Source organism: Phalangium opilio, unplaced genomic scaffold (genome assembly GCF_054372755.1).
Source record: "Phalangium opilio isolate 3A_F unplaced genomic scaffold, DU_Popi_V2 ptg000013l_1, whole genome shotgun sequence".
NCBI classification, from domain to species: domain Eukaryota; kingdom Metazoa; phylum Arthropoda; class Arachnida; order Opiliones; family Phalangiidae; genus Phalangium; species Phalangium opilio.
The window spans coordinates 2,104,836-2,130,065 of NW_028324148.1; the positions used below are offsets into that span (position 1 = coordinate 2,104,836).

The 25,230-nt window shown below is 43.9% G+C and overlaps 75 non-coding genes across 75 annotated transcripts; 30 read left to right on the plus strand and 45 right to left on the minus strand.

Annotated features, from left to right (window-relative positions):
- Window positions 1-51: 51 nt before the first annotated feature.
- Window positions 52-124, plus strand: TRNAV-UAC (transfer RNA valine (anticodon UAC)). The gene has a single exon. It is a non-coding gene; the product is annotated as a tRNA-Val (tRNA).
- A 338-nt stretch (window positions 125-462) lies between these two features.
- Window positions 463-535, plus strand: TRNAV-UAC (transfer RNA valine (anticodon UAC)). The gene has a single exon. It is a non-coding gene; the product is annotated as a tRNA-Val (tRNA).
- A 63-nt stretch (window positions 536-598) lies between these two features.
- TRNAV-UAC (transfer RNA valine (anticodon UAC)) lies at window positions 599-671 on the plus strand. The gene has a single exon. It is a non-coding gene; the product is annotated as a tRNA-Val (tRNA).
- A 200-nt stretch (window positions 672-871) lies between these two features.
- TRNAV-UAC (transfer RNA valine (anticodon UAC)) lies at window positions 872-944 on the plus strand. The gene has a single exon. It is a non-coding gene; the product is annotated as a tRNA-Val (tRNA).
- A 473-nt stretch (window positions 945-1,417) lies between these two features.
- Window positions 1,418-1,490, plus strand: TRNAV-UAC (transfer RNA valine (anticodon UAC)). The gene has a single exon. It is a non-coding gene; the product is annotated as a tRNA-Val (tRNA).
- Window positions 1,491-1,553: 63 nt separating this feature from the next.
- On the plus strand, window positions 1,554-1,626 carry TRNAV-UAC (transfer RNA valine (anticodon UAC)). Its single transcript has one exon. It is a non-coding gene; the product is annotated as a tRNA-Val (tRNA).
- A 63-nt stretch (window positions 1,627-1,689) lies between these two features.
- Window positions 1,690-1,762, plus strand: TRNAV-UAC (transfer RNA valine (anticodon UAC)). Its single transcript has one exon. It is a non-coding gene; the product is annotated as a tRNA-Val (tRNA).
- Window positions 1,763-2,100: 338 nt separating this feature from the next.
- On the plus strand, window positions 2,101-2,173 carry TRNAV-AAC (transfer RNA valine (anticodon AAC)). Its single transcript has one exon. It is a non-coding gene; the product is annotated as a tRNA-Val (tRNA).
- Window positions 2,174-2,237: 64 nt separating this feature from the next.
- TRNAV-UAC (transfer RNA valine (anticodon UAC)) lies at window positions 2,238-2,310 on the plus strand. The gene has a single exon. It is a non-coding gene; the product is annotated as a tRNA-Val (tRNA).
- A 473-nt stretch (window positions 2,311-2,783) lies between these two features.
- Window positions 2,784-2,856, plus strand: TRNAV-UAC (transfer RNA valine (anticodon UAC)). Its single transcript has one exon. It is a non-coding gene; the product is annotated as a tRNA-Val (tRNA).
- A 63-nt stretch (window positions 2,857-2,919) lies between these two features.
- TRNAV-UAC (transfer RNA valine (anticodon UAC)) lies at window positions 2,920-2,992 on the plus strand. Its single transcript has one exon. It is a non-coding gene; the product is annotated as a tRNA-Val (tRNA).
- Window positions 2,993-3,055: 63 nt separating this feature from the next.
- On the plus strand, window positions 3,056-3,128 carry TRNAV-UAC (transfer RNA valine (anticodon UAC)). Its single transcript has one exon. It is a non-coding gene; the product is annotated as a tRNA-Val (tRNA).
- Window positions 3,129-3,192: 64 nt separating this feature from the next.
- TRNAV-UAC (transfer RNA valine (anticodon UAC)) lies at window positions 3,193-3,265 on the plus strand. The gene has a single exon. It is a non-coding gene; the product is annotated as a tRNA-Val (tRNA).
- Window positions 3,266-3,330: 65 nt separating this feature from the next.
- On the plus strand, window positions 3,331-3,403 carry TRNAV-AAC (transfer RNA valine (anticodon AAC)). The gene has a single exon. It is a non-coding gene; the product is annotated as a tRNA-Val (tRNA).
- Window positions 3,404-3,466: 63 nt separating this feature from the next.
- TRNAV-CAC (transfer RNA valine (anticodon CAC)) lies at window positions 3,467-3,539 on the plus strand. The gene has a single exon. It is a non-coding gene; the product is annotated as a tRNA-Val (tRNA).
- Window positions 3,540-3,876: 337 nt separating this feature from the next.
- Window positions 3,877-3,949, plus strand: TRNAV-UAC (transfer RNA valine (anticodon UAC)). Its single transcript has one exon. It is a non-coding gene; the product is annotated as a tRNA-Val (tRNA).
- A 200-nt stretch (window positions 3,950-4,149) lies between these two features.
- TRNAV-UAC (transfer RNA valine (anticodon UAC)) lies at window positions 4,150-4,222 on the plus strand. The gene has a single exon. It is a non-coding gene; the product is annotated as a tRNA-Val (tRNA).
- A 337-nt stretch (window positions 4,223-4,559) lies between these two features.
- Window positions 4,560-4,632, plus strand: TRNAV-UAC (transfer RNA valine (anticodon UAC)). Its single transcript has one exon. It is a non-coding gene; the product is annotated as a tRNA-Val (tRNA).
- Window positions 4,633-4,697: 65 nt separating this feature from the next.
- Window positions 4,698-4,770, plus strand: TRNAV-UAC (transfer RNA valine (anticodon UAC)). The gene has a single exon. It is a non-coding gene; the product is annotated as a tRNA-Val (tRNA).
- Window positions 4,771-4,834: 64 nt separating this feature from the next.
- TRNAV-AAC (transfer RNA valine (anticodon AAC)) lies at window positions 4,835-4,907 on the plus strand. Its single transcript has one exon. It is a non-coding gene; the product is annotated as a tRNA-Val (tRNA).
- A 63-nt stretch (window positions 4,908-4,970) lies between these two features.
- Window positions 4,971-5,043, plus strand: TRNAV-CAC (transfer RNA valine (anticodon CAC)). The gene has a single exon. It is a non-coding gene; the product is annotated as a tRNA-Val (tRNA).
- A 337-nt stretch (window positions 5,044-5,380) lies between these two features.
- On the plus strand, window positions 5,381-5,453 carry TRNAV-UAC (transfer RNA valine (anticodon UAC)). Its single transcript has one exon. It is a non-coding gene; the product is annotated as a tRNA-Val (tRNA).
- A 198-nt stretch (window positions 5,454-5,651) lies between these two features.
- TRNAV-UAC (transfer RNA valine (anticodon UAC)) lies at window positions 5,652-5,724 on the plus strand. The gene has a single exon. It is a non-coding gene; the product is annotated as a tRNA-Val (tRNA).
- A 64-nt stretch (window positions 5,725-5,788) lies between these two features.
- Window positions 5,789-5,861, plus strand: TRNAV-UAC (transfer RNA valine (anticodon UAC)). The gene has a single exon. It is a non-coding gene; the product is annotated as a tRNA-Val (tRNA).
- Window positions 5,862-5,925: 64 nt separating this feature from the next.
- TRNAL-UAA (transfer RNA leucine (anticodon UAA)) lies at window positions 5,926-5,998 on the plus strand. The gene has a single exon. It is a non-coding gene; the product is annotated as a tRNA-Leu (tRNA).
- Window positions 5,999-6,063: 65 nt separating this feature from the next.
- Window positions 6,064-6,136, plus strand: TRNAV-AAC (transfer RNA valine (anticodon AAC)). Its single transcript has one exon. It is a non-coding gene; the product is annotated as a tRNA-Val (tRNA).
- A 63-nt stretch (window positions 6,137-6,199) lies between these two features.
- TRNAV-CAC (transfer RNA valine (anticodon CAC)) lies at window positions 6,200-6,272 on the plus strand. Its single transcript has one exon. It is a non-coding gene; the product is annotated as a tRNA-Val (tRNA).
- Window positions 6,273-6,606: 334 nt separating this feature from the next.
- TRNAV-UAC (transfer RNA valine (anticodon UAC)) lies at window positions 6,607-6,679 on the plus strand. The gene has a single exon. It is a non-coding gene; the product is annotated as a tRNA-Val (tRNA).
- A 65-nt stretch (window positions 6,680-6,744) lies between these two features.
- On the plus strand, window positions 6,745-6,817 carry TRNAV-CAC (transfer RNA valine (anticodon CAC)). Its single transcript has one exon. It is a non-coding gene; the product is annotated as a tRNA-Val (tRNA).
- Window positions 6,818-7,157: 340 nt separating this feature from the next.
- Window positions 7,158-7,230, plus strand: TRNAV-CAC (transfer RNA valine (anticodon CAC)). Its single transcript has one exon. It is a non-coding gene; the product is annotated as a tRNA-Val (tRNA).
- Window positions 7,231-7,899: 669 nt separating this feature from the next.
- On the minus strand, window positions 7,900-7,972 carry TRNAV-AAC (transfer RNA valine (anticodon AAC)). The gene has a single exon. It is a non-coding gene; the product is annotated as a tRNA-Val (tRNA).
- A 63-nt stretch (window positions 7,973-8,035) lies between these two features.
- TRNAI-AAU (transfer RNA isoleucine (anticodon AAU)) lies at window positions 8,036-8,108 on the minus strand. Its single transcript has one exon. It is a non-coding gene; the product is annotated as a tRNA-Ile (tRNA).
- A 475-nt stretch (window positions 8,109-8,583) lies between these two features.
- Window positions 8,584-8,656, minus strand: TRNAV-CAC (transfer RNA valine (anticodon CAC)). Its single transcript has one exon. It is a non-coding gene; the product is annotated as a tRNA-Val (tRNA).
- A 201-nt stretch (window positions 8,657-8,857) lies between these two features.
- Window positions 8,858-8,930, minus strand: TRNAI-AAU (transfer RNA isoleucine (anticodon AAU)). The gene has a single exon. It is a non-coding gene; the product is annotated as a tRNA-Ile (tRNA).
- A 755-nt stretch (window positions 8,931-9,685) lies between these two features.
- On the minus strand, window positions 9,686-9,758 carry TRNAV-UAC (transfer RNA valine (anticodon UAC)). The gene has a single exon. It is a non-coding gene; the product is annotated as a tRNA-Val (tRNA).
- Window positions 9,759-9,823: 65 nt separating this feature from the next.
- Window positions 9,824-9,896, minus strand: TRNAA-AGC (transfer RNA alanine (anticodon AGC)). Its single transcript has one exon. It is a non-coding gene; the product is annotated as a tRNA-Ala (tRNA).
- Window positions 9,897-9,961: 65 nt separating this feature from the next.
- TRNAG-CCC (transfer RNA glycine (anticodon CCC)) lies at window positions 9,962-10,034 on the minus strand. The gene has a single exon. It is a non-coding gene; the product is annotated as a tRNA-Gly (tRNA).
- Window positions 10,035-10,371: 337 nt separating this feature from the next.
- On the minus strand, window positions 10,372-10,444 carry TRNAV-UAC (transfer RNA valine (anticodon UAC)). The gene has a single exon. It is a non-coding gene; the product is annotated as a tRNA-Val (tRNA).
- A 616-nt stretch (window positions 10,445-11,060) lies between these two features.
- Window positions 11,061-11,133, minus strand: TRNAG-CCC (transfer RNA glycine (anticodon CCC)). Its single transcript has one exon. It is a non-coding gene; the product is annotated as a tRNA-Gly (tRNA).
- A 613-nt stretch (window positions 11,134-11,746) lies between these two features.
- On the minus strand, window positions 11,747-11,819 carry TRNAG-CCC (transfer RNA glycine (anticodon CCC)). Its single transcript has one exon. It is a non-coding gene; the product is annotated as a tRNA-Gly (tRNA).
- Window positions 11,820-12,433: 614 nt separating this feature from the next.
- TRNAG-CCC (transfer RNA glycine (anticodon CCC)) lies at window positions 12,434-12,506 on the minus strand. The gene has a single exon. It is a non-coding gene; the product is annotated as a tRNA-Gly (tRNA).
- Window positions 12,507-12,843: 337 nt separating this feature from the next.
- TRNAV-UAC (transfer RNA valine (anticodon UAC)) lies at window positions 12,844-12,916 on the minus strand. The gene has a single exon. It is a non-coding gene; the product is annotated as a tRNA-Val (tRNA).
- A 65-nt stretch (window positions 12,917-12,981) lies between these two features.
- Window positions 12,982-13,054, minus strand: TRNAV-CAC (transfer RNA valine (anticodon CAC)). The gene has a single exon. It is a non-coding gene; the product is annotated as a tRNA-Val (tRNA).
- A 63-nt stretch (window positions 13,055-13,117) lies between these two features.
- Window positions 13,118-13,190, minus strand: TRNAV-AAC (transfer RNA valine (anticodon AAC)). Its single transcript has one exon. It is a non-coding gene; the product is annotated as a tRNA-Val (tRNA).
- Window positions 13,191-13,665: 475 nt separating this feature from the next.
- TRNAV-UAC (transfer RNA valine (anticodon UAC)) lies at window positions 13,666-13,738 on the minus strand. Its single transcript has one exon. It is a non-coding gene; the product is annotated as a tRNA-Val (tRNA).
- Window positions 13,739-13,803: 65 nt separating this feature from the next.
- Window positions 13,804-13,876, minus strand: TRNAV-CAC (transfer RNA valine (anticodon CAC)). The gene has a single exon. It is a non-coding gene; the product is annotated as a tRNA-Val (tRNA).
- A 63-nt stretch (window positions 13,877-13,939) lies between these two features.
- On the minus strand, window positions 13,940-14,012 carry TRNAV-AAC (transfer RNA valine (anticodon AAC)). Its single transcript has one exon. It is a non-coding gene; the product is annotated as a tRNA-Val (tRNA).
- Window positions 14,013-14,213: 201 nt separating this feature from the next.
- TRNAV-CAC (transfer RNA valine (anticodon CAC)) lies at window positions 14,214-14,286 on the minus strand. The gene has a single exon. It is a non-coding gene; the product is annotated as a tRNA-Val (tRNA).
- Window positions 14,287-14,625: 339 nt separating this feature from the next.
- Window positions 14,626-14,698, minus strand: TRNAI-AAU (transfer RNA isoleucine (anticodon AAU)). The gene has a single exon. It is a non-coding gene; the product is annotated as a tRNA-Ile (tRNA).
- Window positions 14,699-15,175: 477 nt separating this feature from the next.
- On the minus strand, window positions 15,176-15,248 carry TRNAV-UAC (transfer RNA valine (anticodon UAC)). Its single transcript has one exon. It is a non-coding gene; the product is annotated as a tRNA-Val (tRNA).
- Window positions 15,249-15,313: 65 nt separating this feature from the next.
- Window positions 15,314-15,386, minus strand: TRNAV-CAC (transfer RNA valine (anticodon CAC)). Its single transcript has one exon. It is a non-coding gene; the product is annotated as a tRNA-Val (tRNA).
- A 203-nt stretch (window positions 15,387-15,589) lies between these two features.
- On the minus strand, window positions 15,590-15,662 carry TRNAI-AAU (transfer RNA isoleucine (anticodon AAU)). Its single transcript has one exon. It is a non-coding gene; the product is annotated as a tRNA-Ile (tRNA).
- Window positions 15,663-16,001: 339 nt separating this feature from the next.
- On the minus strand, window positions 16,002-16,074 carry TRNAV-UAC (transfer RNA valine (anticodon UAC)). The gene has a single exon. It is a non-coding gene; the product is annotated as a tRNA-Val (tRNA).
- A 65-nt stretch (window positions 16,075-16,139) lies between these two features.
- Window positions 16,140-16,212, minus strand: TRNAV-CAC (transfer RNA valine (anticodon CAC)). Its single transcript has one exon. It is a non-coding gene; the product is annotated as a tRNA-Val (tRNA).
- Window positions 16,213-17,379: 1,167 nt separating this feature from the next.
- TRNAG-CCC (transfer RNA glycine (anticodon CCC)) lies at window positions 17,380-17,452 on the minus strand. The gene has a single exon. It is a non-coding gene; the product is annotated as a tRNA-Gly (tRNA).
- Window positions 17,453-17,789: 337 nt separating this feature from the next.
- Window positions 17,790-17,862, minus strand: TRNAV-UAC (transfer RNA valine (anticodon UAC)). Its single transcript has one exon. It is a non-coding gene; the product is annotated as a tRNA-Val (tRNA).
- Window positions 17,863-17,927: 65 nt separating this feature from the next.
- TRNAV-CAC (transfer RNA valine (anticodon CAC)) lies at window positions 17,928-18,000 on the minus strand. The gene has a single exon. It is a non-coding gene; the product is annotated as a tRNA-Val (tRNA).
- A 203-nt stretch (window positions 18,001-18,203) lies between these two features.
- Window positions 18,204-18,276, minus strand: TRNAI-AAU (transfer RNA isoleucine (anticodon AAU)). Its single transcript has one exon. It is a non-coding gene; the product is annotated as a tRNA-Ile (tRNA).
- A 65-nt stretch (window positions 18,277-18,341) lies between these two features.
- Window positions 18,342-18,414, minus strand: TRNAV-AAC (transfer RNA valine (anticodon AAC)). Its single transcript has one exon. It is a non-coding gene; the product is annotated as a tRNA-Val (tRNA).
- An 891-nt stretch (window positions 18,415-19,305) lies between these two features.
- On the minus strand, window positions 19,306-19,378 carry TRNAG-CCC (transfer RNA glycine (anticodon CCC)). The gene has a single exon. It is a non-coding gene; the product is annotated as a tRNA-Gly (tRNA).
- Window positions 19,379-19,715: 337 nt separating this feature from the next.
- On the minus strand, window positions 19,716-19,788 carry TRNAV-UAC (transfer RNA valine (anticodon UAC)). Its single transcript has one exon. It is a non-coding gene; the product is annotated as a tRNA-Val (tRNA).
- A 65-nt stretch (window positions 19,789-19,853) lies between these two features.
- Window positions 19,854-19,926, minus strand: TRNAV-CAC (transfer RNA valine (anticodon CAC)). Its single transcript has one exon. It is a non-coding gene; the product is annotated as a tRNA-Val (tRNA).
- Window positions 19,927-20,129: 203 nt separating this feature from the next.
- On the minus strand, window positions 20,130-20,202 carry TRNAI-AAU (transfer RNA isoleucine (anticodon AAU)). Its single transcript has one exon. It is a non-coding gene; the product is annotated as a tRNA-Ile (tRNA).
- A 339-nt stretch (window positions 20,203-20,541) lies between these two features.
- On the minus strand, window positions 20,542-20,614 carry TRNAV-UAC (transfer RNA valine (anticodon UAC)). Its single transcript has one exon. It is a non-coding gene; the product is annotated as a tRNA-Val (tRNA).
- Window positions 20,615-20,679: 65 nt separating this feature from the next.
- Window positions 20,680-20,752, minus strand: TRNAV-CAC (transfer RNA valine (anticodon CAC)). Its single transcript has one exon. It is a non-coding gene; the product is annotated as a tRNA-Val (tRNA).
- A 1,166-nt stretch (window positions 20,753-21,918) lies between these two features.
- TRNAG-CCC (transfer RNA glycine (anticodon CCC)) lies at window positions 21,919-21,991 on the minus strand. The gene has a single exon. It is a non-coding gene; the product is annotated as a tRNA-Gly (tRNA).
- Window positions 21,992-22,329: 338 nt separating this feature from the next.
- TRNAI-UAU (transfer RNA isoleucine (anticodon UAU)) lies at window positions 22,330-22,402 on the minus strand. Its single transcript has one exon. It is a non-coding gene; the product is annotated as a tRNA-Ile (tRNA).
- A 65-nt stretch (window positions 22,403-22,467) lies between these two features.
- Window positions 22,468-22,540, minus strand: TRNAI-AAU (transfer RNA isoleucine (anticodon AAU)). Its single transcript has one exon. It is a non-coding gene; the product is annotated as a tRNA-Ile (tRNA).
- A 65-nt stretch (window positions 22,541-22,605) lies between these two features.
- On the minus strand, window positions 22,606-22,678 carry TRNAG-CCC (transfer RNA glycine (anticodon CCC)). Its single transcript has one exon. It is a non-coding gene; the product is annotated as a tRNA-Gly (tRNA).
- A 337-nt stretch (window positions 22,679-23,015) lies between these two features.
- On the minus strand, window positions 23,016-23,088 carry TRNAV-UAC (transfer RNA valine (anticodon UAC)). Its single transcript has one exon. It is a non-coding gene; the product is annotated as a tRNA-Val (tRNA).
- A 65-nt stretch (window positions 23,089-23,153) lies between these two features.
- TRNAV-CAC (transfer RNA valine (anticodon CAC)) lies at window positions 23,154-23,226 on the minus strand. Its single transcript has one exon. It is a non-coding gene; the product is annotated as a tRNA-Val (tRNA).
- Window positions 23,227-23,289: 63 nt separating this feature from the next.
- Window positions 23,290-23,362, minus strand: TRNAV-AAC (transfer RNA valine (anticodon AAC)). Its single transcript has one exon. It is a non-coding gene; the product is annotated as a tRNA-Val (tRNA).
- A 750-nt stretch (window positions 23,363-24,112) lies between these two features.
- On the minus strand, window positions 24,113-24,185 carry TRNAV-UAC (transfer RNA valine (anticodon UAC)). Its single transcript has one exon. It is a non-coding gene; the product is annotated as a tRNA-Val (tRNA).
- Window positions 24,186-24,250: 65 nt separating this feature from the next.
- On the minus strand, window positions 24,251-24,323 carry TRNAV-CAC (transfer RNA valine (anticodon CAC)). Its single transcript has one exon. It is a non-coding gene; the product is annotated as a tRNA-Val (tRNA).
- A 201-nt stretch (window positions 24,324-24,524) lies between these two features.
- Window positions 24,525-24,597, minus strand: TRNAI-AAU (transfer RNA isoleucine (anticodon AAU)). The gene has a single exon. It is a non-coding gene; the product is annotated as a tRNA-Ile (tRNA).
- Window positions 24,598-25,230: the final 633 nt, after the last annotated feature.

Consider the following 25,230-nt stretch of genomic DNA (forward strand, 5'->3'; position numbering starts at 1 on the left):
CGTGATAGGACATAAAAAAGCTACGTCTCTTGGAAAACTCAGTATTACTACGTAGCTATAGTGTAGTGGTTATCACGTCCGCTTTACACGCGGAAGGTCCCAGGTTCGAGCCCTGGTAGATACATATTTTGACCATCGTGATAGGACATAAAAAAAGCTAGGTCTCTTGGAAAACTCAGTATTACTACGTATCTATGGTGTAGTGGTTATCACGCCCGCTTTACACGCGGAAGGTGCCATGTTCGAGCCCTGGTAGATACATGTTTTGTCCATCGTGATTGGGCATAAAAATTAGCTAGATCTCTCGGAAAACTAATTATTACTACGTATATATGGTGTAGTGGTTATCACGTCCGCCTAACACGTGGAAGGTCCCAGGTTCGAGCCCTGTTAGATACATATATTGTCCATCGTGTTTGGGCATAAAAAAGCTAGGTCTCTTGGAAAACTCAGCATTACGACGTATCTATGGTGTAGTGGTTATCACGTCCGCTTTACTCGCGGATGGTCCCAGGTTCGAGCCCTGGTAGATACATATTTTGACCATCGTGATAGGACATAAAAAAGCTATCTCTCTTGGAAAACTCAGTATTACTACGTATCTATGGTGTAGTGGTTATCACGTCCGATTTACACGCGGAAGGTCCCAGGTTCGAGCCCTGGTAGATACATATTTTGTCCATCGTGATTGGGCATAAAAAAGCTAGGTCTCTTGGAAAACTCAGCATTACTACGTATCTATTGTGTAGTGGTTATCACGTCCGCTTTACACGCGGAAGGTCCCATGTTCGAGCCCTGGTAGATACATATTTTGACCATCGTGATAGGACATAAAAAAAGCTAGGTCTCTTGGAAAACTCAGTATTACTACGTATCTATGGTGTAGTGGTTATCACGTCCGCTTTACACGCGGAAGGTCCCATGTTCGAGCCCTGGTAGATACAGGTTTTGTCCATCGTGATTGGGCATAAAAATTAGCTAGATCTCTCGGAAAACTTAGCATTGCTACGTATCTATGGTGTAGTGGTTTTACGTCCGCTTTACACGCGGAAGGTCCCAGGTTCGAGCCCTGGTAGATACATATTTTGACCATCGTGATAGGACATAAAAAAAGCTAGGTCTCTTGGAAAACTCAGTATTACTACGTATATTTGGTGTAGTGGTTATCACGTCCGCCTAACACGTGGAAGGTCCCAGGTTCGAGCCCTGTTAGATACATATTTTGTCCATCGTGTTTGGGCATAAAAAAGCTAGGTCTCTTGGAAAACTCAGCATCACGACGTATCTATGGTGTAGTGGTTATCACGTCCGCTTTACTCGCGGATGGTCCAAGGTTCGAGCCCTGGTAGATACATATTTTGACCATCGTGATAGGACATAAAAAAGCTAGCTCTCTTGGAAAACTCAGTATTACTACGTATCTATGGTGTAGTGGTTATCACGTCCGCTTTACACGCGGAAGGTCCCAGGTTCGAGCCCTGGTAGATACATATTTTGTCCATCGTGATTGGGCATAAAAAAGATAGGTCTCTTGGAAAACTCAGCATTACTACGTATCTATGGTGTAGTGGTTATCACGTCCGCTTTACACGCGGAAGGTCCTAGGTTCGAGCCCTCGTAGATACATATTTTGACCATCGTGATAGGACATAAAAAAGCTACGTCTCTTGGAAAACTCAGTATTACTACGTAGCTATAGTGTAGTGGTTATCACGTCCGCTTTACACGCGGAAGGTCCCAGGTTCGAGCCCTGGTAGATACATATTTTGACCATCGTGATAGGACATAAAAAAAGCTAGGTCTCTTGGAAAACTCAGTATTACTACGTATCTATGGTGTAGTGGTTATCACGCCCGCTTTACACGCGGAAGGTGCCATGTTCGAGCCCTGGTAGATACATGTTTTGTCCATCGTGATTGGGCATAAAAATTAGCTAGATCTCTCGGAAAACATAGCATTACTACGTATATATGGTGTAGTGGTTATCACGTCCGCCTAACACGTGGAAGGTCCCAGGTTCGAGCCCTGTTAGATACATATTTTGTCCATCGTGTTTGGGCATAAAAAAGCTAGGTCTCTTGCAAAACTCAGTATTACTACGTTTCTGTGGTGTAGTGGTTATCACGTCCGCCTAACACGCGGAAGGTCCCAGGTTCGAGCCCTGGTAGATACATATTTTGACCATCGTGATAGGACATAAAAAAAGCTAGGTCTCTTGGAAAACTCAGTATTACTACGTATCTATGGTGTAGTGGTTATCACGTCCGCTTTACACGCGGAAGGTCCCATGTTCGAGCCCTGGTAGATACATGTTTTGTCCATCGTGATTGGGCAAAAAAATTAGCTAGATCTCTCGGAAAACATAGCATTACTACGTATATATGGTGTAGTGGTTATCACGTCCGCCTAACACGTGGAAGGTCCCAGGTTCGAGCCCTGTTAGATACATATTTTGTCCATCGTGTTTGGGCATAAAAAAGCTAGGTCTCTTGGAAAACTCAGTATTACTACGTATATTTGGTGTAGTGGTTATCACGTCCGCCTAACACGTGGAAGGTCCCAGGTTCGAGCCCTGTTAGATACATATTTTGTCCATCGTGTTTGGGCATAAAAAAGCTAGGTCTCTTGGAAAACTCAGCATCACGACGTATCTATGGTGTAGTGGTTATCACGTCCGCTTTACTCGCGGATGGTCCAAGGTTCGAGCCCTGGTAGATACATATTTTGACCATCGTGATAGGACATAAAAAAGCTAGCTCTCTTGGAAAACTCAGTATTACTACGTATCTATGGTGTAGTGGTTATCACGTCCGCTTTACACGCGGAAGGTCCCAGGTTCGAGCCCTGGTAGATACATATTTTGTCCATCGTGATTGGGCATAAAAAAGATAGGTCTCTTGGAAAACTCAGCATTACTACGTATCTATGGTGTAGTGGTTATCACGTCCGCTTTACACGCGGAAGGTCCTAGGTTCGAGCCCTCGTAGATACATATTTTGACCATCGTGATAGGACATAAAAAAGCTAGGTCTCTTGGAAAACTCAGCATTACTACGTATCTATGGTGTAGTGGTTATCACGTCCGCTTTACACGCGGAAGGTCCCAGGTTCGAGCCCTGGTAGATACATATTTTGACCATCGTGATAGGACATAAAAAAAGCTAGGTCTCTTGGAAAACTCAGTATTACTACGTATCTATGGTGTAGTGGTTATCACGTCCGCTTTACACGCGGAAGGTCCCATGTTCGAGCCCTGGTAGATACATGTTTTGTCCATCGTGATTGGGCATAAAAATTAGCTAGATCTCTCGGAAAACTCAGTATTACTACGTTTCTGTGGTGTAGTGGTTATCACGTCCGCCTAACACGCGGAAGGTCCCAGGTTCGAGCCCTGGTAGATACATATTTTGTCCATCGTGATTGGGCATAAAAAAGCTAGGTCTCTTGGAAATTTCAGCATTACTACGTATCTATGTTGTAGTGGTTATCACGTCTGCTTCACACGCGGAAGGTCCCAGGTTCGAGCCCTGGTAGATACATATTTTGTCCATCGTGATTGGGCATAAAAAAGCTAGGTCTCTTGGAAATTTCAGCATTACTACGTATCTATGGTGTAGTGGTTATCACGTCCGCTTTACACGCGGAAGGTCCCTTGTTCGAGCCGTGGTAGATACATGTTTTGTCCATCGTGATTGGGCATAAAAATTAGCTAGATCTCTCGGAAAACTAATTATTACTACGTATATATGGTGTAGTGGTTATCACGTCCGCCTAACACGTGGAAGGTCCCAGGTTCGAGCCCTGTTAGATACATATATTGTCCATCGTGTTTGGGCATAAAAAAGCTAGGTCTCTTGGAAAACTCAGCATTACGACGTATCTATGGTGTAGTGGTTATCACGTCCGCTTTACTCGCGGATGGTCCCAGGTTCGAGCCCTGGTAGATACATATTTTGACCATCGTGATAGGACATAAAAAAGCTATCTCTCTTGGAAAACTCAGTATTACTACGTATCTATGGTCTAGTGGTTATCACGTCCGCTTTACACGCGGAAGGTCCCATGTTCGAGCCCTGGTAGATACATATTTTGACCATCGTGATAGGACATAAAAAAAGCTAGGTCTCTTGGAAAACTCAGTATTACTACGTATCTATGGTGTAGTGGTTATCACGTCCGCTTTACACGCGGAAGGTCCCATGTTCGAGCCCTGGTAGATACATGTTTTGTCCATCGTGATTGGGCATAAAAATTAGCTAGATGTCTCGGAAAACTTAGCATTGCTACGTATCTATGGTGTAGTGGTTTTACGTCCGCTTTACACGCGGAAGGTCCCAGGTTCGAGCCGTGGTAGATACATATTTTGACCATCGTGATAGGACATAAAAAAAGCTAGGTCTCTTGGAAAACTCAGTATTACTACGTATATTTGGTGTAGTGGTTATCACGTCCGCCTAACACGTGGAAGGTCCCAGGTTCGAGCCCTGTTAGATACATATTTTGTCCATCGTGTTTGGGCATAAAAAAGCTAGGTCTCTTGGAAAACTCAGTATTACTACGTAGCTATAGTGTAGTGGTTATCACGTCCGCTTTACACGCGGAAGGTCCCAGGTTCGAGCCCTGGTAGATACATATTTTGACCATCGTGATAGGACATAAAAATTAGCTAGATCTCTCGGAAAACATAGCATTGCTACGTATCTATGGTGTAGTGGTTATCACGTCCGCTTTACACGCGGAAGGTCCCAGGTTCGAGCCCTGGTAGATACATATTTTGACCATCGTGATAGGACATAAAAAAAGCTAGGTCTCTTGGAAAACTCAGTATTACTACGTTTCTGTGGTGTAGTGGTTATCACGTCCGCCTAACACGCGGAAGGTCCCAGGTTCGAGCCCTGGTAGATACATATTTTGTCCATCGTGATTGGGCATAAAAAAGCTAGGTCTCTTGGAAATTTCGGCATTACTACGTATCTATGTTGTAGTGGTTATCACGTCTGCTTCACACGCGGAAGGTCCCAGGTTCGAGCCCTGGTAGATACATATTTTGTCCATCGTGATTGGGCATAAAAAAGCTAGTTCTCTTGGAAATTTCAGCATTACTACGTATCTATGGTGTAGTGGTTATCACGTCCGCTTTACACGCGGAAGGTCCCATGTTCGAGCCGTGGTAGATACATGTTTTGTCCATCGTGATTGGGCATAAAAATTAGCTAGATCTCTCGGAAAACTAATTATTACTAGGTATATATGGTGTAGTGGTTATCACGTCCGCCTAACACGTGGAAGGTCCCAGGTTCGAGCCCTGTTAGATACATATTTTGTCCATCGTGTTTGGGCATAAAAAAGCTAGGTCTCTTGGAAAACTCAGCATTACGACGTATCTATGGTGTAGTGGTTATCACGTCCGCTTTACACGCGGAAGGTCCCAGGTTCGAGCCCTGGTAGATACATATTTTGTCCATCGTGATTGGGCATAAAAAAGCTAGGTCTCTTGGAAAACTCAGCATTACTACGTATCTATGGAGTAGTGGTTATCACGTCCGCTTTACACGCGGAAGGTCCCAGGTTCGAGCCCTGGTTGATACATATTTTGACCATCGTGATAGGACATAAAAAAGCTACGTCTCTTGAAAACTCAGTATTACTACGTAGCTATAGTGTAGTGGTTATCACGTCCGCTTTACACGCGGAAGGTCCCAGGTTCGAGCCCTGGTAGATACATATTTTGACAATCGTGATAGGACATAAAAAAAGCTAGGTCTCTTGGAAAACTCAGTATTACTACGTATCTATGGTGTAGTGGTTATCACGTCCGCTTTACACGCGGAAGGTTCCAGGTTCGAGCCCTGGTAGATGCATATTTTGACCATCGTGATAAGACATAAAAAAAGCTAGGTCTCTTGGAAAACTCAGTATTACTACGTATCTATGGTGTAGTGGTTATCACGTCCGCTTTAAACGCGGAAGGTCCCAGGTTCGAGCCCTGGTAGATACATGTTTTGTCCATCGTGATTGGGCATAAAAATAAGCTCGATCTCTCGGAAAACTCAGTATTACTACGTATCTGTGGTGTAGTGGTTATCACGTCCGCCTAACACGCGGAAGGTCCCAGGTTCGAGCCCTGGTAAATACATATTTTGTCCATCGTGATTGGGAATAAAAAAGCTAGGTCTCTTGGAAATTTCAGCATTACTACGTATCTATGTTGTAGTGGTTATCACGTCTGCTTCACACGCGGAAGGTCCCAGGTTCGAGCCCTGGTAGATACATATTTTGTCCATCGTGATTGGGCATAAAAAGCTAGGTCTCTTGGAAATTTAAGCATTACTACGTATATATGGTGTAGTGGTTATCACGTCCGCCTAACACGTGGAAGGTCCCAGGTTCGAGCCCTGTTAGATACATATTTTGTCCATCGTGTTTGGGCATAAAAAAGCTAGGTCTCTTGGAAAACTCAGCATTACGACGTATCTACGGTGTAGTGGTTATCACGTCCGCTTTACTCGCGGATGGTCCCAGGTTCGAGCCCTGGTAGATTCATATTTTGACCATCGTGATAGGACATAAAAAAGCTATCTCTCTTGGAAAACTCAGTATTACTACGTATCTATGGTGTAGTGGTTATCACGTCCGCTTTACACGCGGAAGGTCCCAGGTTCGAGCCCTGGTAGATACATATTTTGTCCATCGTGATTGGGCATTAAATTTAGCTAGATCTCTCGGAAAACTCAGTATAACTACGTATCTATGTTGTAGTGGTTATCACGTCCGCTTCACACGCGGAAGGTCCCAGGTTCGAGCACTGGTAGATACGCATTTTGACCATCGATATAGGACATTAAAAAAAGCTAGGTCTCTTGGAAAACTCAATATTACTAAGTGTCTATGGGATAGTGGTTATCACGTCCGGCTAACACGCGGAAGGTATAAGGTTCGACGCCCATAAGATACATGTTTTGACCATCGTGATTAGGCATAAAATTATGCTACGTCTCTTTGGAAAACTCAATTTTACTACGTATCTATAGTGTAGTGGTTATCACGTCCGCTTTACACGCGGAAGATGCAATGTTCGAGCCCTGGTAGATACATATTTTGTCCATCGTGATTGGACATAAAAAAGCAAGGTCTCTTGGAAATTTCAGCATTACTACGTATCTATGTTGTAATGGTTATCACGTCCGCTTCACACGCGGAAGGTCCCTGGTTCGAGCCCTGGTAGATACACATTTTGACCATCGATATAGGACATTAAAAAAAGCTAGGTCTCTTGGAAAACTCAATATTACTGCGTAGCTATAGTGTAGTGGTTATCACGTCCGCTTTACACGCGGAAGGTCCCAGGTTGAGCCCTGGTAGATACATGTTTTGTCCATCGTGATTGGGCACAAAAATAAGCTAGGTCTCTTGGAAAACTCAATATTACTACGTAGCTATAGTGTAGTGGTTATCACGTCCGCTTTACACGCGGAAGGTCCCAGGTTCAAGCCCTGGTATATAAACATTCTGACCATCGATATAGGACATTAAAAAAAGCTAGGTCTCTTGGAAATTTCAGCATTAATACTGAGTTTTCCGAGAGATCTAGCTTATATTTATGCCCAATCACGATGGACAAAACATGTATTTACCAGGGCTCGAACCTGGGACATCCCGCGTGTAAAGCGGACGTGATAACCACTACACTATATATACGTAGTGGAACTGAGTTTTCCAAGAGACGTATTTTATTTTTATGCCTAATCACGATGGTCAAAACATGTACCTTATGGGCCTCGCACCTGGGACCTTCCGCGTGTTAGCCAGACGTGATAACCACTATCCCATAGATACGAAGTCATTCTGAGTTTTCCAAGAGACCTAGCTTTTTTATGTCCTATCACGATGGTCAAAATATGTATCTACCAGGGCTCGAACCTGGGACCTTCCGCGTGTTAGGCGGACGTGATAACCACTACACCATAGATACGTAGTTATGTTGAAATTTCCAAGAGACCTAGCTTTTTTATGCCCAATCACGATGGACAAAACATGTATCTACCAGGACTCGAACTTGGGACCTTCCGCGTATTAAGCGGACGTGATAACCACTACACCATAGATACGTAGTAATGCTGAGTTTTCCAAGAGACCTAGCTTTTTTTATGCCCAATCACGATGGACAAAACATGTATCTACCAGGGCTCGAACCTGGGACATTCCGCGTGTAAAGCGGACGTGATAACCACTACACTATATATACGTAGTAGAACTGAGTTTTCCAAGAGACCTATTTTATTTTTATGCCTAATCACGATGGTCAAAACATGTACCATATGGGTCTCGAACCTGGGACCTTCCGCGTGTTAGCCAGACGTGATAACCACTATCCCATAGATACGAAGTGATACTGAGTTTTCCAAGAGACCTAGCTTTTTTATGTCCTATCACGATGGTCAAAATATGTATCTACCAGGGCTCGAGCCTGGGACCTTCCGCGTGTAAAGCGGACGTGATAACCTTACACCATAGATACGTAGTAGTACTGAGTTTTCCGAGAGATCTAGCTTATTTTTATGCCCAATCACGATGGACAAAACATGTATCTACCAGGGCTCGAACCTGGGACCTTCCGCGTGTGAAGCGGACGTGATAACCACTACACCATAGATACGTAGTTATGTTGAAATTTCCAAGAGACCTAGCTTATATTTATGCCCAATCACGATGGACAAAATATGTATCTAAAAGGGCTCGAACCTGGGACCTTCCGCGTGTTAGGCGGACGTGATAACCACTACACCATAGATACGTAGTTATGTTGAAATTTCCAAGAGACCTAGCTTTTTTATGTCCTATCACGAAGGTCAAAATATGTATCTACCAGGACTCGAACTTCGGACCTTCCGCGTATTAAACGGACGTGATAACCACTACACCATAGATACGTAATAATGCTGAGTTTTCCAAGAGACCTAGCTTTTTTTATGCCCAATCACGATTGGACAAAATATGTATCTACCAGGGCTCGAACCTGGCACCTTCCACGTGTTAGGCGGACGTGATAACCACTACACCATATATACGTAGTAATACTGAGTTTTCCGAGAGATCTAGCTAATTTTTATGCCCAATCACGATGGACAAAACATGTATCTACCAGTGCTCGAACATGGGACCTTCCGCGTGTAAAGCGGACGTGATAACCACTACACCACAGATACGTAGTAATACTGAGTTTTCCGAGAGATCTAGCTTATTTTTATGCCCAATCACGATGGACAAAACATGTATCTACCAGCGCTCGAACCTGGGACCTTCCGCGTGTAAAGCGGACGTGATAACCACTACACTACAGCTACGTAGTAAGATTGAGTTTTCAAAGAGACCTAGCATATTTTTATGCCTAATCACGATGGTCAAAACATGTATCTTATGGGCGTCGAACCTTGGACCTTCCGCGTGTTAGCCGGACGTGATAACCACTATCCCATAGACACTTAGTAATATTGAGTTTTCCAAGAGACCTAGCATTTTTTAATGTCCTATATCGATGGTCAAAATGTGTATCTACCAGGGCTCAAACCTGGGAGATTCCGCGTGTTAGGCGGACGTGATAACCACTACACCATAGATACGTAGTAATACTGAGTTTTCCGAGAGATCTAGCTTATATTTATGCCCAATCACGATGGTCAAAATATGTATCTACCAGGGCTCGAACCTGGGACCTTCCGCGTGTAAAGCGGACGTGATAACCACTACACCATAGATACGTAGTAATACTGAGTTTTCCGAGAGATCTAGCTTATATTTATGCCCAGTCACGATGGACAAAATATGTATCTACCAGGGCTCGAACCTGGGACCTTCTGCGTGCTAGGCGGACGTGATAACCACTACACCATAGATAGGTAGAAATACTGAGTTTTCCGAGAGATCTAGCTTATTTTTATGCCCAATCACGATGGACAAAACATGTATCTACCAGGGCTCGAACCTGGGACCTTCCGCGTGGGAAACGGACGTGATAACCACTACACCATAGATACGTAGTTATGCTGAAATTTCCAAGAGACCTAGCTTTTTTATGCCCAATCACGATGGACAAAATATGTATCTACCAGGGCTCGAACCTGGGACATTCCGCGTGTAAAGCGGACGTGATAACCACTACACTATATATACGTAGAACAACTGAGTTTTCCAAGAGACCTATTTTATTTTTATGCCTAATCACGATGGTCAAAACATGTATCTTATGGGCCTCGCACCTGGGACCTTCCGCGTGTTAGCCAGACGTGATAACCACTATCCCGTAGATACGAAGTGATACTGAGTTTTCCAAGAGACCTAACTTTTTTATGTCCTATCACGATGGTCAAAATATGTATCTACCAGGGCTTGAACCTGGGACCTTCCGCGTGTAAAGCGGACGTGATAACCACTACACCATAGATACGTAGTAGTACTGAGTTTTCCGAGAGATCTAGCTTCTATTTATGCCCAATCACGATGGACAAAATACGTATCTACCAGGGCTCGAACCTGGGACATTCCGCGTGTAAAGCGGACGTGATAACCACTACACTATATATATGTAGTAGAACTGAGTTTTCCAAGAGACCTATTTTATTTTTATGCCTAATCACGATGGTCAAAACATGTATCTTATGGGCCTCGCACCTGGGACCTTCCGCGTTTTAGCCAGACGTGATAACCACTATCCCATAGATACGAAGTGATACTGAGTTTTCCAAGAGACCTAGCTTTTTTTATCTCCTATCACGATGGTCAAAATACGTATCTACCAGGGCTCGAACCTGGGACCTTCCGCGTGTAAAGCGGACGTGATAACCACTACACCCTAGATACGTAGTAATAATGAGTTTTCCGAGAGATCTAGCTTATATTTATGCCCAATCACGATGGACAAAATATGTATCTACCAGGGCTCGAACCTGGGACCTTCTGCGTGTTAGGCGGACGTGATAACCACTACACCATAGATAGGTAGAAATACTGAGTTTTCCGAGAGATCTAGCTTATTTTTATGCCCAATCACGATGGACAAAACATGTATCTACCAGGGCTCGAACCTGGGACCTTCTGCGTGGGAAGCGGACGTGATAACCACTACACCATAGATACGTAGTTATGCTGAAATTTCCAAGAGACCTAGCTTTTTTATGCCCAATCACGATGGACAAAATATGTATCTAACAGGGCTCGAACCTGGGACCTTCTGCGTGTTAGGCGGACGTGATAACCACTACACTATATATACGTAGAAGAACTGAGTTTTCCAAGAGACCTATTTTATTTTTATGCCTAATCACGATGGTCAAAACATGTATCTTATGGGCCTCGCACCTGGGACCTTCCGCGTTTTAGCCAGACGTGATAACCACTATCCCACAGATACGAAGTGATACTGAGTTTTCCAAGAGACCTAGCTTTTTTTATCTCCTATCACGATGGTAAAATACGTATCTACCAGGGCTCGAACCTGGGACCTTCCGCGTGTAAAACGGACGTGATAACCACTACACCCTAGATACGTAGTAATAATGAGTTTTCCGAGAGATCTAGCTTATATTTATGCCCAATCACGATGGACAAAATATGTATCTACCAGGGCTCGAACCTGGGACCTTCTGCGTGTTAGGCGGACGTGATAACCACTACACCATAGATAGGTAGAAATACTGAGTTTTCCGAGAGATCTAGCTTATTTTTATGCCCAATCACGATGGACAAAACATGTATCTACCAGGGCTCGAACCTGGGACCTTCTGCGTGGGAAGCGGACGTGATAACCACTACACCATAGATACGTAGTTATGCTGAAATTTCCAAGAGACCTAGCTTTTTTATGCCCAATCACGATGGACAAAATATGTACCTACCAGGGCTCGAACCTGGGACTTTCTGCGTGTTAGGCGGACGTGATAACCACTACACTATATATACGTAGAAGAACTGAGTTTTCCAAGAGACCTATTTTATTTTTATGCCTAATCACGATGGTCAAAACATGTATCTTATGGGCCTCGCACCTGGGACCTTCCGCGTTTTAGCCAGACGTGATAACCACTATCCCATAGATACGAAGTGATACTGAGATTTCCAAGAGACCTAGCTTTTTTTATCTCCTATCACGATGGTCAAAATACGTATCTACCAGGGCTCGAACCTGGGACCTTCCGCGTGTAAAGCGGACGTGATAACCACTACACCCTAGATACGTAGTAATAATGAGTTTTCCGAGAGATCTAGCTTATATTTATGCCCAATCACGATGGACAAAATATGTATCTACCAGGGCTCGAACCTGGGACCTTCTGCGTGTTAGGCGGACGTGATAACCACTACACCATAGATAGGTAGAAATACTGAGTTTTCCGAGAGATCTAGCTTATTTTTATGCCCAATCACGATGGACAAAACATGTATCTACCAGGACTCGAACCTGGGACCTTCTGCGTGGGAAGCGGACGTGATAACCACTACACCATAGATACGTAGTTATGCTGAAATTTCCAAGAGACCTAGCTTTTTTATGCCCAATCACGATGGACTAAATATGTATCTACCAGGGCTCGAACCTGGGACATTCCGCGTGTAAAGCGGACTTGATAACCACTACACTATATATACGTGGTAGAACTGAGTTTTCCAAGAGACCTATTTTATTTTTATGCCTAATCACAGTGGTCAAAACATGTACCTTATGGGCCTCGCACCTGGGACCTTCCGCGTGTTAGCCAGACGTGATAACCACTATCCCGTAGATACGAAGTGATACTGAGTTTTCCAAGAGACCTAACTTTTTTATGTCCTATCACGATGGTCAAAATATGTATCTACCAGGGCTTGAACCTGGGACCTTCCGCGTGTAAAGCGGACGTGATAACCACTACACCATAGATACGTAGTAGTACTGAGTTTTCCGAGAGATCTAGCTTCTATTTATGCCCAATCACGATGGACAAAATACGTATCTACCAGGGCTCGAACCTGGGAACTTCCGCGTGTGAAGCGGACGTGATAACCACTACATTACAGATACGTAGTTATGTTGAAATTGCCAAGAGACCTAGCTTTTTTATGCCCAATCACGATGGAAAAAATATGTATCTACCAGGGCTCGAACCTGGGACCTTCCACGTGTTAGGCGGACGTGATAACCACTACACCATAGATACGTAGTGATACTGAGTTTTCCAAGAGACCTAGCTTTTTTATGCCCAATCACGATGGACAAAACATGTATCTACCAGGACTCGAACTTGGGACCTTCCACGTGTTAGGCGGACGTGATAACCACTACACCACAGATACGTAGTAATACTGTGTTTTCCGAGAGATCTAGCTTATTTTTATGCCCAATCACGATGGACAAAACATGTATCTACCAGGGCTCGAACCTGGGACATTCCGCGTGTAAAGCGGACGTGATAACCACTACACTATATATACGTAGTAGAACTGAGTTTTCCAAGAGACCTATTTTATTTTTATGCCTAATCACGATGGTCAAAACATGTACCTTATGGGCCTCGCACCTGGGACCTTCCGCGTGTTAGCCAGACGTGATAACCACTATCCCGTAGATACGAAGTGATACTGAGTTTTCCAAGAGACCTAACTTTTTTATGTCCTATCACGATGGTCAAAATATGTATCTACCAGGGCTTGAACCTGGGACCTTCCGCGTGTAAAGCGGACGTGATAACCACTACACCATAGATACGTAGTAGTACTGAGTTTTCCGAGAGATCTAGCTTCTATTTATGCCCAATCACGATGGACAAAATACGTATCTACCAGGGCTCGAACCTGGGAACTTCCGCGTGTGAAGCGGACGTGATAACCACTACATTACAGATACGTAGTTATGTTGAAATTGCCAAGAGACCTAGCTTTTTTATGCCCAATCACGATGGAAAAAATATGTATCTACCAGGGCTCGAACCTGGGACCTTCCACGTGTTAGGCGGACGTGATAACCACTACACCATAGATACGTAGTGATACTGAGTTTTCCAAGAGACCTAGCTTTTTTATGCCCAATCACGATGGACAAAACATGTATCTACCAGGACTCGAACTTGGGACCTTCCGCGTGTAAAGTGGACGTGATAACCATTACACCATAGATACGTAGTAGTACTGAGTTTTCCGAGAGATCTAGCTTATTTTTATGCCCAATCACGATGGACAAAACATGTATCTACCAGGGCTCGAACCTGGGACCTTCCGCGTGTGAAGCGGACGTGATAACCACTACACCATAGATACGTATTTATGTTGAAATTTCCAAGAGACCTAGCTTATATTTATGCCCAATCACGATGGACAAAATATGTATCTAAAAGGGCTCGAACCTGGGACCTTCCGCGTGTTAGGCGGACGTGATAACCACTACACCATAGATACGTAGTTATGTTGAAATTTCCAAGAGATCTAGCTTATATTTATGCCCAATCACGATGGACAAAATATGTATCTAAAAGGGCTCGAACCTGGGACCTTCCGCGTGTTAGGCGGACGTGATAACCACTACACCATAGATACGTAGTTATGTTGAAATTTCCAAGAGACCTAGCTTTTTTATGCCCAATCACGTTGGACAAAACATGTATCTACCAGGACTCGAACTTGGGACCTTCCGCGTATTAAGCGGACGTGATAACCACTACACCATATATACGTAGTAATACTGAGTTTTCCGAGAGATCTAGCTAATTTTTATGCCCAATCACGATGGACAAAACATGTATCTACCAGGGCTCGAACATGGGACCTTCCGCGTGTAAAGCGGACGTGATAACCACTACACCACAGATACGTAGTAATACTGGGTTTTCCGAGAGATCTAGCTTATTTTTATGCCCAATCACGATGGACAAAACATGTATCTACCAGGGCTCGAACCTGGGACATTCCGCGTGTAAAGCGGACGTGATAACCACTACACTATATATACGTAGTAGAACTGAGTTTTCTAAGAGACCTATTTTATTTTTATGCCTAATCACGATGGTCAAAACATGTACCGTATGGGTCTCGAACCTGGGACCTTCCGCGTGTTAGCCAGACGTGATAACCACTATCCCATAGATACGAAGTGATACTAAGTTTTCCAAGAGACCTAGCTTTTTTATGTCCTATCACGATGGTCAAAATATGTATCTACCAGGGCTCGAACCTGGGACCTTCCGCGTGTAAAGTGGACGTGATAACCATTACACCATAGATACGTAGTAGTACTGAGTTTTCCGAGAGATCTAGCTTATTTTTATGCCCAATCACGATGGACAAAACATGTATCTACCAGGGCTCGAACCTGGGACCTTCCGCGTGTGAAGCGGACGTGATAACCACTACACCATAGATACGTAGTTATGTTGAAATTTCCAAGAGACCTAGCTTATATTTATGCCCAATCACGATGGACAAAATATGTATCTAAAAGGGCTCGAACCTGGGACCTTCCGCGTGTTAGGCGGACGTGATAACCACTACACCATAGATACGTAGTTATGTTGAAATTTCCAAGAGATCTAGCTTATATTTATGCCCAATCACGATGGACAAAATATGTATCTACCAGGACTCGAACTTGGGACCTTCCGCGTATTAAGCGGACGTGATAACCACTACACCATATATACGTAGTAATACTGAGTTTTCCGAGAGATCTAGCTTATTTTTATGCCCAATCACGATGGACAAAACATGTATCTACCAGGGCTCGAACCTGGGACATTCCGCGTGTAAAGCGGACGTGATAACCACTACACTATATATACGTAGTAGAACTGAGTTTTCTAAGAGACCTATTTTATTTTTATGCCTAATCACGATGGTCAAAACATGTACCGTATGGGTCTCGAACCTGGGACCTTCCGCGTGTTAGCCAGACGTGATAACCACTATCCCATTGATACGAAGTGATACTGAGTTTTCCAAGAGACCTAGCTTTTTTATGTCCTATCACGATGGTCAAAATATGTATCTACCAGGGCTCGAACCTGGGACCTTCCGCGAGTAAAGCGGACGTGATAACCATTACACCATAGATACGTAGTAGTACTGAGTTTTCCGAGAGATCTAGCTTATTTTTATGCCCAATCACGATGGACAAAACATGTATCTACCAGGGCTCGAACCTGGGACCTTCCGCGTGTGAAGCGGACGTGATAACCACTACACCATAGATACGTAGTTATGTTGAAATTTCCAAGAGACCTAGCTTATATTTATGCCCAATCACGATGGACAAAATATGTATCTAAAAGGGCTCGAACCTGGGACCTTCCGCGTGTTAGGCGGACGTGATAACCACTACACCATAGATACGTAGTTATGTTGAAATTTCCAAGAGACCTAGCTTATATTTATGCCCAATCACGATGGACAAAACATGTATCTAAAAGGGCTCGAACCTGGGACCTTCCGCGTGTTAGGCGGACGTGATAACCACTACACCATAGATACGTAGTTATGTTAAAATTTCCAAGAGACCTAGCTTTTTTTATGCCCAATCACGATGGACAAAAGATGTATCTACCAGGGCTCGAACCTGGCACCTTCCACGTGTTAGGCGGACGTGATAACCACTACACCATATATACGTAGTAATACTGAGTTTTCCGAGAGATCTAGCTAATTTTTATGCCCAATCACGATGGACAAAACATGTATCTACCAGGGCTCGAACATGGGACCTTCCGCGTGTAAAGCGGACGTGATAACCACTACACCACAGATACGTAGTAATACTGAGTTTTCCGAGAGATCTAGCTTATTTTTATGCCCAATCACGATGGACAAAACATGTATCTACCAGCGCTCGAACCTGGGACCTTCCGCGTGTAAAGCGGACGTGATAACCACTACACTACAGCTACGTAGTAAGATTGAGTTTTCAAAGAGACCTAGCATATTTTTATGCCTAATCACGATGGTCAAAACATGTATCTTATGGGCGTCGAACCTTGGACCTTCCGCGTGTTAGCCAGACGTGATAACCACTATCCCATAGATACGAAGTGATACTGAGTTTTCCAAGAGACCTAGCTTTTTTTATGTCCTATCACGATGGTCAAAATACGTATCTACCAGGGCTCGAACCTGGGACCTTCCGCGTGTAAAGCGGACGTGATAACCACTACACCCTAGATACGTAGTAATAATGAGTTTTCCGAGAGATCTAGCTTATATTTATGCCCAATCACGATGGACAAAATATGTATCTACCAGGGCTCGAACCTGGGACCTTCTGCGTGTTAGGCGGACGTGATAACCACTACACCATAGATAGGTAGAAATACTGAGTTTTCCGAGAGATCTAGCTTATTTTTATGCCCAATCACGATGGACAAAACATGTATCTACCAGGGCTCGAACCTGGGACCTTCTGCGTGGGAAGCGGACGTGATAACCACTACACCATAGATACGTAGTTATGCTGAAATTTCCAAGAGACCTAGCTTTTTTATGCCCAATCACGATGGACAAAATATGTACCTACCAGGGCTCGAACCTGGGACCTTCTGCGTGTTAGGCGGACGTGATAACCACTACACTATATATACGTAGAAGAACTGAGTTTTCCAAGAGACCTATTTTATTTTTATGCCTAATCACGATGGTCAAAACATGTACCGTATGGGTCTCGAACCTGGGACCTTCCGCGTGTTAGCCAGACGTGATAACCACTATCCCATAGATACGAAGTGATACTAAGTTTTCCAAGAGACCTAGCTTTTTTATGTCCTATCACGATGGTCAAAATATGTATCTACCAGGGCTCGAACCTGGGACCTTCCGCGTGTAAAGTGGACGTGATAACCATTACACCATAGATACGTAGTAGTACTGAGTTTTCCGAGAGATCTAGCTTATTTTTATGCCCAATCACGATGGACAAAACATGTATCTACCAGGGCTCGAACCTGGGACCTTCCGCGTGTGAAGCGGACGTGATAACCACTACACCATAGATACGTAGTTATGTTGAAATTTCCAAGAGACCTAGCTTATATTTATGCCCAATCACGATGGACAAAATATGTATCTAAAAGGGCTCGAACCTGGGACCTTCCGCGTGTTAGGCGGACGTGATAACCACTACACCATAGATACGTAGTTATGTTGAAATTTCCAAGAGATCTAGCTTATATTTATGCCCAATCACGATGGACAAAATATGTATCTACCAGGACTCGAACTTGGGACCTTCCGCGTATTAAGCGGACGTGATAACCACTACACCATATATACGTAGTAATACTGAGTTTTCCGAGAGATCTAGCTTATTTTTATGCCCAATCACGATGGACAAAACATGTATCTACCAGGGCTCGAACCTGGGACCTTCCGCGTGTTAGGCGGACGTGATAACCACTACACCATAGATACGTAGTTATGTTAAAATTTCCAAGAGACCTAGCTTTTTTTATGCCCAATCACGATGGACAAAAGATGTATCTACCAGGGCTCGAACCTGGCACCTTCCACGTGTTAGGCGGACGTGATAACCACTACACCATATATACGTAGTAATACTGAGTTTTCCGAGAGATCTAGCTAATTTTTATGCCCAATCACGATGGACAAAACATGTATCTACCAGGGCTCGAACATGGGACCTTCCGCGTGTAAAGCGGACGTGATAACCACTACACCACAGATACGTAGTAATACTGAGTTTTCCGAGAGATCTAGCTTATTTTTATGCCCAATCACGATGGACAAAACATGTATCTACCAGCGCTCGAACCTGGGACCTTCCGCGTGTAAAGCGGACGTGATAACCACTACACTACAGCTACGTAGTAAGATTGAGTTTTCAAAGAGACCTAGCATATTTTTATGCCTAATCACGATGGTCAAAACATGTATCTTATGGGCGTCGAACCTTGGACCTTCCGCGTGTTAGCCAGACGTGATAACCACTATCCCATAGATACGAAGTGATACTGAGTTTTCCAAGAGACCTAGCTTTTTTTATGTCCTATCACGATGGTCAAAATACGTATCTACCAGGGCTCGAACCTGGGACCTTCCGCGTGTAAAGCGGACGTGATAACCACTACACCCTAGATACGTAGTAATAATGAGTTTTCCGAGAGATCTAGCTTATATTTATGCCCAATCACGATGGACAAAATATGTATCTACCAGGGCTCGAACCTGGGACCTTCTGCGTGTTAGGCGGACGTGATAACCACTACACCATAGATAGGTAGAAATACTGAGTTTTCCGAGAGATCTAGCTTATTTTTATGCCCAATCACGATGGACAAAACATGTATCTACCAGGGCTCGAACCTGGGACCTTCTGCGTGGGAAGCGGACGTGATAACCACTACACCATAGATACGTAGTTATGCTGAAATTTCCAAGAGACCTAGCTTTTTTATGCCCAATCACGATGGACAAAATATGTACCTACCAGGGCTCGAACCTGGGACCTTCTGCGTGTTAGGCGGACGTGATAACCACTACACTATATATACGTAGAAGAACTGAGTTTTCCAAGAGACCTATTTTATTTTTATGCCTAATCACGATGGTCAAAACATGTACCGTATGGGTCTCGAACCTGGGACCTTCCGCGTGTTAGCCAGACGTGATAACCACTATCCCATAGATACGAAGTGATACTAAGTTTTCCAAGAGACCTAGCTTTTTTATGTCCTATCACGATGGTCAAAATATGTATCTACCAGGGCTCGAACCTGGGACCTTCCGCGTGTAAAGTGGACGTGATAACCATTACACCATAGATACGTAGTAGTACTGAGTTTTCCGAGAGATCTAGCTTATTTTTATGCCCAATCACGATGGACAAAACATGTATCTACCAGGGCTCGAACCTGGGACCTTCCGCGTGTGAAGCGGACGTGATAACCACTACACCATAGATACGTAGTTATGTTGAAATTTCCAAGAGACCTAGCTTATATTTATGCCCAATCACGATGGACAAAATATGTATCTAAAAGGGCTCGAACCTGGGACCTTCCGCGTGTTAGGCGGACGTGATAACCACTACACCATAGATACGTAGTTATGTTGAAATTTCCAAGAGATCTAGCTTATATTTATGCCCAATCACGATGGACAAAATATGTATCTACCAGGACTCGAACTTGGGACCTTCCGCGTATTAAGCGGACGTGATAACCACTACACCATATATACGTAGTAATACTGAGTTTTCCGAGAGATCTAGCTTATTTTTATGCCCAATCACGATGGACAAAACATGTATCTACCAGGGCTCGAACCTGGGACATTCCGCGTGTAAAGCGGACGTGATAACCACTACACTATATATACGTAGTAGAACTGAGTTTTCTAAGAGACCTATTTTATTTTTATGCCTAATCACGATGGTCAAAACATGTACCGTATGGGTCTCGAACCTGGGACCTTCCGCGTGTTAGCCAGACGTGATAACCACTATCCCATTGATACGAAGTGATACTGAGTTTTCCAAGAGACCTAGCTTTTTTATGTCCTATCACGATGGTCAAAATATGTATCTACCAGGGCTCGAACCTGGGACCTTCCGCGAGTAAAGCGGACGTGATAACCATTACACCATAGATACGTAGTAGTACTGAGTTTTCCGAGAGATCTAGCTTATTTTTATGCCCAATCACGATGGACAAAACATGTATCTACCAGGGCTCGAACCTGGGACCTTCCGCGTGTGAAGCGGACGTGATAACCACTACACCATAGATACGTAGTTATGTTGAAATTTCCAAGAGACCTAGCTTATATTTATGCCCAATCACGATGGACAAAATATGTATCTAAAAGGGCTCGAACCTGGGACCTTCCGCGTGTTAGGCGGACGTGATAACCACTACACCATAGATACGTAGTTATGTTGAAATTTCCAAGAGACCTAGCTTATATTTATGCCCAATCACGATGGACAAAACATGTATCTAAAAGGGCTCGAACCTGGGACCTTCCGCGTGTTAGGCGGACGTGATAACCACTACACCATAGATACGTAGTTATGTTAAAATTTCCAAGAGACCTAGCTTTTTTTATGCCCAATAACGATGGACAAAAGATGTATCTACCAGGGCTCGAACCTGGCACCTTCCACGTGTTAGGCGGACGTGATAACCACTACACCATATATACGTAGTAATACTGAGTTTTCCGAGAGATCTAGCTAATTTTTATGCCCAATCACGATGGACAAAACATGTATCTACCAGGGCTCGAACATGGGACCTTCCGCGTGTAAAGCGGACGTGATAACCACTACACCACAGATACGTAGTAATACTGAGTTTTCCGAGAGATCTAGCTTATTTTTATGCCCAATCACGATGGACAAAACATGTATCTACCAGCGCTCGAACCTGGGACCTTCCGCGTGTAAAGCGGACGTGATAACCACTACACTACAGCTACGTAGTAAGATTGAGTTTTCAAAGAGACCTAGCATATTTTTATGCCTTATCACGATGGTCAAAACATGTATCTTATGGGCGTCGAACCTTGGACCTTCCGCGTGTTAGCCAGACGTGATAACCACTATCCCATAGATACGAAGTGATACTGAGTTTTCCAAGAGACCTAGCTTTTTTATGTCCTATCACGATGGTCAAAATACGTATCTACCAGGGCTCGAACCTGGGACCTTCCGCGTGTAAAGCGGACGTGATAACCACTACACCCTAGATACGTAGTAATAATGAGTTTTCCGAGAGATCTAGCTTATATTTATGCCCAATCACGATGGACAAAATATGTATCTACCAGGGCTCGAACCTGGGACCTTCTGCGTGTTAGGCGGACGTGATAACCACTACACCATAGATAGGTAGAAATACTGAGTTTTCCGAGAGATCTAGCTTATTTTTATGCCCAATCACGATGGACAAAACATGTATCTACCAGGGCTCGAACCTGGGACCTTCTGCGTGGGAAGCGGACGTGATAACCACTACACCATAGATACGTAGTTATGCTGATATTTCCAAGAGACCTAGCTTTTTTATGCCCAATCACGATGGACAAAATATGTACCTACCAGGGCTCGAACCTGGGACCTTCTGCGTGTTAGGCGGACGTGATAACCACTACACTATATATACGTAGAAGAACTGAGTTTTCCAAGAGACCTATTTTATTTTTATGCCTAATCACGATGGTCAAAACATGTATCTTATGGGCCTCGCACCTGGGACCTTCCGCGTTTTAGCCAGACGTGATAACCACTATCCCATAGATACGAAGTGATACTAAGTTTTCCAAGAGACCTAGCTTTTTTTATCTCCTATCACGATGGTCAAAATACGTATCTACCAGGGCTCGAACCTGGGACCTTCCGCGTATAAAGCGGACGTGATAACCACTACACCCTAGATACGTAGTATTAATGAGTTTTCCGAGAGATCTAGCTTATATTTATGCCCAATCACGATGGACAAAATATGTATCTACCAGGGCTCGAACCTGGGACCTTCTGCGTATTAGGCGGACGTGATAACCACTACACCATAGATAGGTAGAAATACTGAGTTTTCCGAGAGATCTAGCTTATTTTTATGCCCAATCACGATGGACAAAACATGTATCTACCAGGGCTCGAACCTGGGACCTTCTGCGTGGGAAGCGGACGTGATAACCACTACACCATAGATACGTAGTTATGCTGAAATTTCCAAGAGACCTAGCTTTTTTATGCCCAATCACGATGGACTAAATATGTATCTACCAGGGCTCGAACCTGGGACATTCCGCGTGTAAAGCGGACTTGATAACCACTACACTATATATACGTGGTAGAACTGAGTTTTCCAAGAGACCTATTTTATTTTTATGCCTAATCACAGTGGTCAAAACATGTACCTTATGGGCCTTGCACCTGGGACCTTCCGCGTGTTAGCCAGACGTGATAACCACTATCCCGTAGATACGAAGTGATACTGAGTTTTCCAAGAGACCTAACTTTTTTATGTCCTATCACGATGGTCAAAATATGTATCTACCAGGGCTTGAACCTGGGACCTTCCGCGTGTAAAGCGGACGTGATAACCACTACACCATAGATTCGTAGTAGTACTGAGTTTTCCGAGAGATCTAGCTTCTATTTATGCCCAATCACGATGGACAAAATACGTATCTACCAGGGCTCGAACCTGGGACCTTCCGCGTGTGAAGCGGACGTGATAACCACTACATTATAGATACGTAGTTATGTTGAAATTTCCAAGAGACCTAGCTTTTTTATGCCCAATCACGATGGAAAAAATATGTATCTACCAGGGCTCGAACCTGGGACCTTCCACGTGTTAGGCGGACGTGATAACCACTACACCATAGATACGTAGTGATACTGAGTTTTCCAAGAGACCTAGCTTTTTTATGCCCAATCACGAAGGACAAAACATGTATCTACCAGGACTCGAACTTGGGACCTTCCACGTGTTAGGCGGACGTGATAACCACTACACCACAGATACGTAGTAATACTGTGTTTTCCGAGAGATCTAGCTTATTTTTATGCCCAATCACGATGGACAAAACATGTATCTACCAGGGCTCGAACCTGGGACATTCCGCGTGTAAAGCGGACGTGATAACCACTACACTATATATACGTAGTAGAACTGAGTTTTCCAAGAGACCTATTTTATTTTTATGCCTAATCACGATGGTCAAAACATGTACCGTATGGGTCTCGAACCTGGGACCTTCCGCGTGTTAGCCAGACGTGATAACCACTATCCCATAGATACGAAGTGATACTGAGTTTTCCAAGAGACCTAGCTTTTTTATGCCCAATCACGATGGACTAACTATGTATCTACCAGGGCTCGAACCTGGGACATTCCGCGTGTAAAGCGGACTTGATAACCACTACACTATATATACGTGGTAGAACTGAGTTTTCCAAGAGACCTATTTTATTTTTATGCCTAATCACAGTGGTCAAAACATGTACCTTATGGGCCTTGCACCTGGGACCTTCCGCGTCTTAGCCAGACGTGATAACCACTATCCCGTAGATACGAAGTGATACTGAGTTTTCCAAGAGACCTAACTTTTTTTATGTCCTATCACGATGGTCAAAATATGTATCTACCAGGGCTCGAACCTGGGACCTTCCGCGTGTAAAGTGGACGTGATAACCATTACACCATAGATACGTAGTAGTACTGAGTTTTCCGAGAGATCTAGCTTATTTTTATGCCCAATCACGATGGACAAAACATGTATCTACCAGGGCTCGAACCTGGGACCTTCCGCGTGTGAAGCGGACGTGATAACCACTACACCATAGATACGTAGTTATATTGAAATTTCCAAGAGACCTAGCTTATATTTATGCCCAATCACGATGGACAAAATATGTATCTAAAAGGGCTCGAACCTGGGACCTTCCGCGTGTTAGGCGGACGTGATAACCACTACACCATAGATACGTAGTTATGTTGAAATTTCCAAGAGACCTAGCTTTTTTATGCCCAATCACGATGGACAAAACATGTATCTACCAGGACTCGAACTTGGGACCTTCCGCGTATTAAGCGGACGTGATAACCACTACACCATAGATACGTAATAATGCTGAGTTTTCCAAGAGACCTAGCTTTTTTATGCCCAATCACGATGGACAAAATATGTATCTACCAGGGCTCGAACCTGGCACCTTCCACGTGTTAGGCGGACGTGATAACCACTACACCATATATACGTAGTAATACTGAGTTTTCCGAGAGATCTAGCTAATTTTTATGCCCAATCACGATGGACAAAACATCTATCTACCACGGCTCGAACATGGGACCTTCCGCGTGTAAAGCGGACGTGATAACCACTACACCACAGATACGTAGTAATACTGAGTTTTCCGAGAGATCTAGCTTATTTTTATGCCCAATCACGATGGACAAAACATGTATCTACCAGGGCTCGAACCTGGGACATTCCGCGTGTAAAGCGGACGTGATAACCACTACACTATATATACGTAGTAGAACTGAGTTTTCCAAGAGACCTATTTTATTTTTATGCCTAATCACGATGGTCAAAACATGTACCGTATGGGTCTCGAACCTGGGACCTTCCGCGTGTAAAGCGGACGTGATAACCACTACACCCTAGATACGTAGTAATAATGAGTTTGCCGAGAGATCTAGCTTATTTTTATGCCCAATCACGATGGACAAAACATGTATCTACCAGCGCTCG